This window comes from Berghia stephanieae, chromosome 3, assembly GCF_034508935.2.
Source record: "Berghia stephanieae isolate SIO BIC M18660-M18661 chromosome 3, UCSD_Bste_1.3, whole genome shotgun sequence".
In the NCBI taxonomy this organism is placed as follows: domain Eukaryota; kingdom Metazoa; phylum Mollusca; class Gastropoda; order Nudibranchia; family Aeolidiidae; genus Berghia; species Berghia stephanieae.
Window position 1 is genome coordinate 27,300,840 of NC_088362.1, and position 7,500 is coordinate 27,308,339.

The 7,500-nt window shown below is 37.7% G+C and overlaps 2 protein-coding genes across 2 annotated transcripts in view; one reads left to right on the forward strand and one right to left on the reverse strand.

Annotated features, from left to right (window-relative positions):
• Positions 1–468, reverse strand: part of LOC144967459 (ATP-sensitive inward rectifier potassium channel 11-like) — a 13,680-nt gene extending 13,212 nt beyond the window's left edge. The window contains exon 1 of the mRNA XM_078904737.1: positions 377–468. The gene's annotated coding sequence lies outside the window, so the exon portion shown is untranslated. The remainder of the gene's footprint in view (positions 1–376) is intronic.
• A 5,967-nt stretch (positions 469–6,435) lies between these two features.
• Positions 6,436–7,500, forward strand: part of LOC144967460 (G protein-activated inward rectifier potassium channel 3-like) — an 8,178-nt gene continuing 7,113 nt past the window's right edge. Inside the window, exon 1 of the mRNA XM_078904738.1 lies at positions 6,436–6,648. The gene's annotated coding sequence lies outside the window, so the exon portion shown is untranslated. The remainder of the gene's footprint in view (positions 6,649–7,500) is intronic.

Below are 7,500 nucleotides of genomic sequence, written 5' to 3' on the forward strand. Positions count from 1 at the left end.
AGTGTTTAATTCATCCTGTTTTGTTGATAAAGGGGAAACCCGAAACGTCCATATTTTCGTGTATTAAATTGAAGCTTACATTCAATTTCACAATGTTATTCCCTTCTGTAATAAGATCTTGGAATGTAAACACAAAGATGTGTTTGTTTGGCATCCAAGGGCGTGTAGAATAGAAAAGGATATAAAACAACAACAAAAAAATGTGATTATTTCGTGAACTTATCTTAAATTTCATATAATATTAGACTACAAATTCAATTTTAAAATCTCAGCATCAATATCCCTCTGACATAGTAACGTTTAGAGGCGACGGGTCACATTTGCTTTTACATTTTTAAAACCTTGAAAAATAAAACAAACAAAAGAATCGACTTACCTTTGATCATGAATTCAGTTCGCCATATCAGTCGTGAAAATGTAGACTTGTACTTGTCTATAGCACTGTGGATATGGTTCACTAATACAAACTTGATGATGTAGTATAGTACACCAATGCGTGTGGTCTCACTGACGTCATAATTTGCTGCGTTGTGATTGGTCAGTCACTTCTCTTTTGTGTACTACTCCTTGCCTTCACTTACACGTCAATAAGCCCCGGGGTGATGAAGGCCAGTCAGTCTCTTTGCATAGACAAAATTTATTGATGTTTCCAAGTATCACTTTGTCAATGGCAGAGTAGTGAACTGACGTGGTTTATCACTTTCTCCAAGCATTGTTACTGGTATGACACTCGCCTTCGGGTGTTTAGATCCCAGGTTCGATTCTCGCAGTGAGCGACGCGACGTTGAGTCCTTGGAGGTGGCACTTTATTCATATTCGCTCATCGCATTCAGGTGGAAGATGAGTACCGGATGTCTACAGAAAATAATTGTCTCGTCTGACATGCTAAGTGTCGCTATATTTAAGGAACCCTTTGTAATGCGATTTAAACTCATTTATAGTGGATATTTCGCTATATTGATGCTCAAAAATTGTTGGTGTTTTGTTCTTTTTTGTCTAAACCTCGTTTCACATTGCCGTAATCGATATAGACTCCGGTTAATGGACCAACCGAACTAATGAAGAATGTAACATACTTCTCTTTGCGCTATTTGGTATGGCAATCGCTTTCAGATCGGAAGGTTCTGGGTCCGAGCCTGCCTCGGCGCACAGTTGAGTCCTTGGAAAAGGCTATTCACTCACATTCTCTCACCGTACTCATATGTAAAACGAGTACCTGGCCGTTAACAATGTTGCCTCTATCCGAAAAAAAAATTGTAATATTGTCTAACAGGCATCATGTATAGTCCTACATGTTAAGTGTTGCTGTTGGCAACCCCTTGTAAAGCGCTTTGGGCACGCTTAGTGGATATTGCGCTAAATAAAAGCTCAATTTTTTTTGTTTTTGTTTTTAACCTCTTACATTCTGTATTCAAATGAAAGGAAATATATTCTTTACACAACAAGTAGTTATCAAAGCCAAACAGCTCATGAAGCCGAAGTTTATCTCGGTTCTGTAGCGGTAAATAGACAGGAACATTTGTTTGTTACCCTTTGGATAGTATTCCATTGAAAGTACTTTCCGCCAGATCTAAGCAGGCCCAACTGCACATTCATTGCTGGGTAGACATCAAGGGGGACAGGGGAGGGGGTGGCGGTGTAGTCAGAACAATCACGACTGTATTTGGAATCAACACATGTCCTTAACATGTCCAACACATTAAGGGGCAGCGCGGCTCAGTGGTACGGTCTTTGCTTCGTACCCGAAAGGTACAGAGTTCAATCACCCGCCGTTGTGCTATGTGGCCTTGAGCAAGTCACCTCGCCCTAGCTCACTTTGTGGCGCTGCTCTGCGGCTGACGCCTGGGTTATTCCAGTCTTCCCTTGGAATAGACCCTAAAAATTTGAACCAAAAGAAAACTCTCTTTACTTGTGGAAATAAAAAAAGATATTAAAATGAAACAAAAAGAGATAACAAGAGTAATTTCTAGTTGCAGAGATAAGTACAAAACTAAAATTGAAAAATGCTTTTCTTCTGGGGATATGAAGGACACGTGGCGGGGGCTTAAAACTGCTGCCAACTATAATCCAATGTCCACGATTATATCAGAAGATATCGTAATTGAAACTCTAAATAAATTTTATTCACGTTTCGACACAACAAACAAATTTGATATTGAAAATGAAAAACATAAATTAGACAGGGCTTTGGAAGATGAAATGACTATTGAGATCAGTGAAGAAGAAATGAGATTCGTATTTTCGAAACTAAATGAGAGGAAGGCAGCTTTCCCCCATTTTTACACATATTTTTAACTGGTCCCTCCAATGCATTTCGATCCCTAAAATTTGGAAAACTTCAAAAATTATTCCTGTTCCAAAAAAAAAAAAAAGAAAAAGAAAAACTTGAATCTATGAACGATCTCAGACCTGTTGCACTGACTTCAATAGTCATGAAATCTTTAGAAAAACTTGTTCTTGTTAAAATTAGGAACCAGTTTTTACCATTGAGTGATAGTCATCAATTTGCTTACAAACCCGGACGTGGCGTAGAGGATGCCATTCTGCTGTTTACAAACAACATTTACAGGCATCTAGATCACGCTAAGAGCTATTGCAGATTGCTTTTTGTAGATTTTTCTTCAGCGTTCAATACAATGCAACCTCAGTTGGTTGTTCAAACATTGACTAGTCTGAATTTAAACAAGTATATAATTGCTTGGGTGCTCGAATTTCTTACGGAGAGAGCGCAATATGTTCAATTAGGACAAAACATATCTTCCTGTATAACTACAAATACTGGTGCTCCTCAAGGTTGTGTATTGTTTCCTGTATTATTCACGATATACAGGAATAACTGTAGAAGTCAAAACCTGATGTACCTTTCATAAAGTTTGCAGAGACACCGCTCATCAAGGCCTCATAACAAATGACAACGAAGTGGCTTATAGGCAAGAAATTGATAGATTTGTGTCTTGGTGTGATGCCCACCACCTAGAGCTTAACATAAGCAAGACAAAGGAGCTTGTGGTTGACTTTAGGAGATTAAAGGAACCGATAGAACCGTTAAAATTAAAGTATCAATTCGTCCAGCGAGTTCCTTAATACAAATATCTTGGTGTAACGATTGATGACAGGCTCAAGTGGGATGAACACTTGAAAATAATTAGACAAAAGATGTGCAGACGTATTTATTTTTTATCAAAACTTTCTCTGTTTAGAATAGATAAAACCCTCTGCACATTATTTTATAGAGCAGTAATCGAAAGTGTCTTGTCATTTTGTATAACAACTTGGGGAGGCAATTGCTTAGCAGTGGCAAGGAACAAAATTAAGTCAAATATCTAAAAATCCATTAAACGCTATATAAATGATGTTGACGGTGTAGATCTTTTATACGAGAAATTTTGTATTAGTAAAATAACTAAAATATTAAATGACCAGAATCATCCACTAAGACCATCAGTTATTATGTCAGAAAGGAGTGGTCGCCCTTGTTCTATTTCAACAAAGACAGAGAGACACCGAAAATATTTTCTGCCGTCCACTATTAGGCTTTATAACAACAAGCAATTATCATTTTATATAATTATTTCGCATTTTTACTTTCAAATAATGTACATATTAATTTATTAATTTATTTGTTTTGCAATCTTTTCAATTTTCAATTTATAGTGACAGTTTTAACCATTTTACAGTGTTGAAATTATTCATATTATAATGCGCGGCTCTGGTTGTGGATCTGCTCCTTTTTTATATATACATCCTATTTCTATTATATTTTATCTTATTGTGTAAATTATAACACGTCTGTACAAAAAAAAACCCTTTTCGGGATGCAATAAATTATTTTTATTATTGTTGTTATTATTATTATTATTATTATTATTATTATTATTATTATTATTATTATTATTATTATTATTATTATTATTATTATTATTATTATTATTATTATATTATTATTAATATTATTATTATTATTTTATTATTTATTATTATTATTATTATTATTATTATTATTATTATCATCATTATTATTATTATTATTATTAAAGACAAATTTTCCCCTGGGGATGAATAAAGGGATTTAAACAAAAAAATTATTTATGTCCCTTTTCTTGCTCATCTAATACAAGATTTAAAATATAGAAAGCTGTTGGGGGGGGGGGTGCAATCCCCCCCCCCCCCCCCAAAAAAAAAAAAAAAAGCAGAAGGAAAAATAAAAGAAAATATTAGCACTCCGAAGACCGAAAACCGGACCTGAGACTGCCCGGTTTTGCTAATAAATCCATATAGGGTTATATCCCCTGGCAAAGTAGGCTGGTTTTTCGATGGGGTGATCATCATCATCATTGCCTTTTTCACCCTGGGTCAGGGTATAGGCCACAGACAAACAGTTTCCATCCTTCTCTATCCTGAGCTAACTTTTTTATCACATTCCAGGTCTTACCACTTCTCTGTATATCAGCTTCTTTAATTCTTCTCCATGTTCCCCTTGATCTTCTGCCCTGATGGTTCCAGTCCAATACTTTCTTTGTTATAGTGGAGTCATTCTTTCTAAGCGTGTGTCCAATCCACCTCCATCGTCTTCTTCCTATTTCCTCTGCCACTGGTTTCTGCTGTGATCTTTTCCATGCTTCTTCATTTTTTATTCTATCCATCCATTTTATTCTGAGTACTTACGCATGCACCTGTTTACGAAAATCTGTACCCTCCTTATACATGCCTGTGATGCGTTCCAAGTGTCACATCCATACAGTAGGACAGACTTCACGTTTGAGTTGAAAAGTCTTCGCTTTAGTCGAAGGGAGATATCTTTAGTTCTCCAAACTGTTCAAAGATGTGAATGCAGCCTGTGCCTTTCCTAGTCGTGCTTTCACCTCTGCTTCCGTGCCTCCATCCTTGTAAATTATACTTCCGAGATAGAAGAAAGTGTCTATATCTTCGAGTTCCTGATCTTTTACTTTGATCTGCTCCCTTTGACGCGTACCTATCCTCAAGACCTTTGACTTTGCAGGGTGAATTCTTAGACCAATTGATTCCGAGAGGCTGATTATAATTGTGGTTTTTGCTTGCATCTGGTCCTGGGTGTGGGACAAAAGAGCCAGATCATCTGCAAAATCCAGATCATCCAACTGTGTCCAGGGGGTCCACTGTATCCCATTTCTTCGCCCTTTGGAGGTTTCCTTCATTAGCCAATCAATGGCAAGGATGAACAGGAATGGTGAGAGCAAGCATCCCTGCTTGACACCAGTCTTAATTTCAAAGCTGTCAGTAAGCTGATCTTCATGTACAACCCTGCAACTTGATCCTTCATACATTTCCTTAATGAGGTTTACTATCTTTTCAAGGAGTCCATAATGTGCCAGAATTTTCCACAATGTTGTTCTGTCAATACTGTCGAAAGCCTTCTCGTAATCCAGAAAGTTGACAATAAGAGGAGAGTTCCATTCTATAGACTGTTCCACTATGACTCGCAGAGAGGCATTCTGGTCGGTGATTGAACGTTTTTTTCCGAAAACCTGCCTGTTCGTCCCGCAATTTAGCATCTGTTGCATTCTTAATTCTCTCTAAAATAATACGGTTGAAAACCTTTCCTGGGATAGAAAGAAGAGTGATTCCTCGATAATTGTTACAATACGATGGGATGATGTTTCTTTTAAATAAAATTGTTAGAAATAAAATTCCCTTTATTCATCCCATATTATGGGAAATTTGTTTCAAGGGTCTATTCCAAGGGAAGACTGGAATAACCAAGGCGTCAGCCGCAGTGCAACGCCGCAAATTGAGCTAGGGCGATGTGACTTGCTCAAGGCCACACAGCACAGCGGTTGGTGATCGAACTCGGTACCTTTCGGGTAAGAAGCAAAGACCGTACCGCTAAGCCACGATGCCCTAACTACACGTCGGTCATAATATATGAAAAGTGCCCCGTGCAAGAATACATGACCGAAGCTATAAAACATGAGTTTTGACATTTATCTAACCACGCTAACTGTTGCTTGGCTTTCACAAAAGTCGAGGTGACGAACCGGAAACGATATCCGACGCCAAGCACCTTACTCGGGGTGTCATCCTGACATGTTTTACATGTTTATTGGTCAGACAGTTTTGAAGTGTGATAGGTATAAATAAACAAACGGCAATTAGACAGTGACACTGAGAATGGCCTTGAGCTTCTCTTCAGTCGTGGACGGCGATTTGTGACGTAGGGCTTGGCCAAGGGAGGTAATAAACAACTTGAGAGACAACTAAAACAATGCAGAGTTATTGTATTGTGTTCAATATCTCAACTCATTGATTGATGCTTGATATTGTCATTGAGTTATACATTAGAGGACTGGGTGTGGGGGTAGGGCGCAAAAAAAAAAAGGGGGGGGGGGTGTTAAATGATGGGAGGGGGAAGATTGGCAAGTGAGGTGAGGAATAGAGGATAGTGAGATCGAAGTAGTTGCTTGGTCATTATTTTGTTGCACATCGTGTTGGACTCGCCAGAGTATGATATAGCAACGTTTTGTGATAGTTATGATGAAAATTATTGAGAGTTCGTTGTGATTTTCAAGCAACATCTCTTCTTTCCATTTAGGACAATACAGAGTTGATTTTATTCTTGCACTTCTGTTATCTGATTCTAACCAACTGTGTAGGATTCAATGAGATATTAAGGTGAGATTAATTGAACTTGTTGCATGCATTTTTCTCGTTATATCCAAGCAGGTAATTAGTATGTTTGTTTTTAATAAACAAACAACCAAAAAATTAGCATTTATGTAGTGCAATATCCTCTAAACGTGCGCAAAGCGCTTTGCAAGGAGTCCCTAGCCAACAGCAACATTAAACATGTAGGACAAGACGGCTTATTAGGCGATAGTCATTTTTTTTACGGCAGAGACAACTCTGTTAACGGCCATGTACTATCTTACACCTGAGTACGGTGAGAGAATTTGACTAAAGAGCCTTTTCCAAGGACTCAACCATGCGACTCTCAGAACCAGACTAGATTCTGGACCTTCCGATCCGAAGACGAATGTCATATAGACCGCATGGTGCACATAAAGTCTGAGAACGTTCCGGATATATCCCGGATATAGAATTCAAGGGGTGAAAGATCTATTAAGCGAGGGAGTCCATCCACAATATTATGAGCTCGTCTTCCAATCAAGTGAAGAAAATTATCATCCAGCCAATTTCTAACACTTGTATGTCAAGCTGCTAAGTTCCTGATGCGCACAGGATTTGTGGACTCCTTTCATTTTGAAGTATACTGATTCTATTTCTTTTCACTCTCTTTGTTTTCTTTCTTTTTCATTCTATTTTGGACTTTACTAAGATCTTATCTTTCAAGAGATGATGGTGATGATGATGATGATGATGATGATGATGATGATGATGATGATGATGATGATGATGATAATGATGATGATTATGCTGATGAGGATGATGATGAGGATGGTGATGAGCATGACGATGATAATGATGATGATGATGATGATGATGATGATGATGATGATGATGATG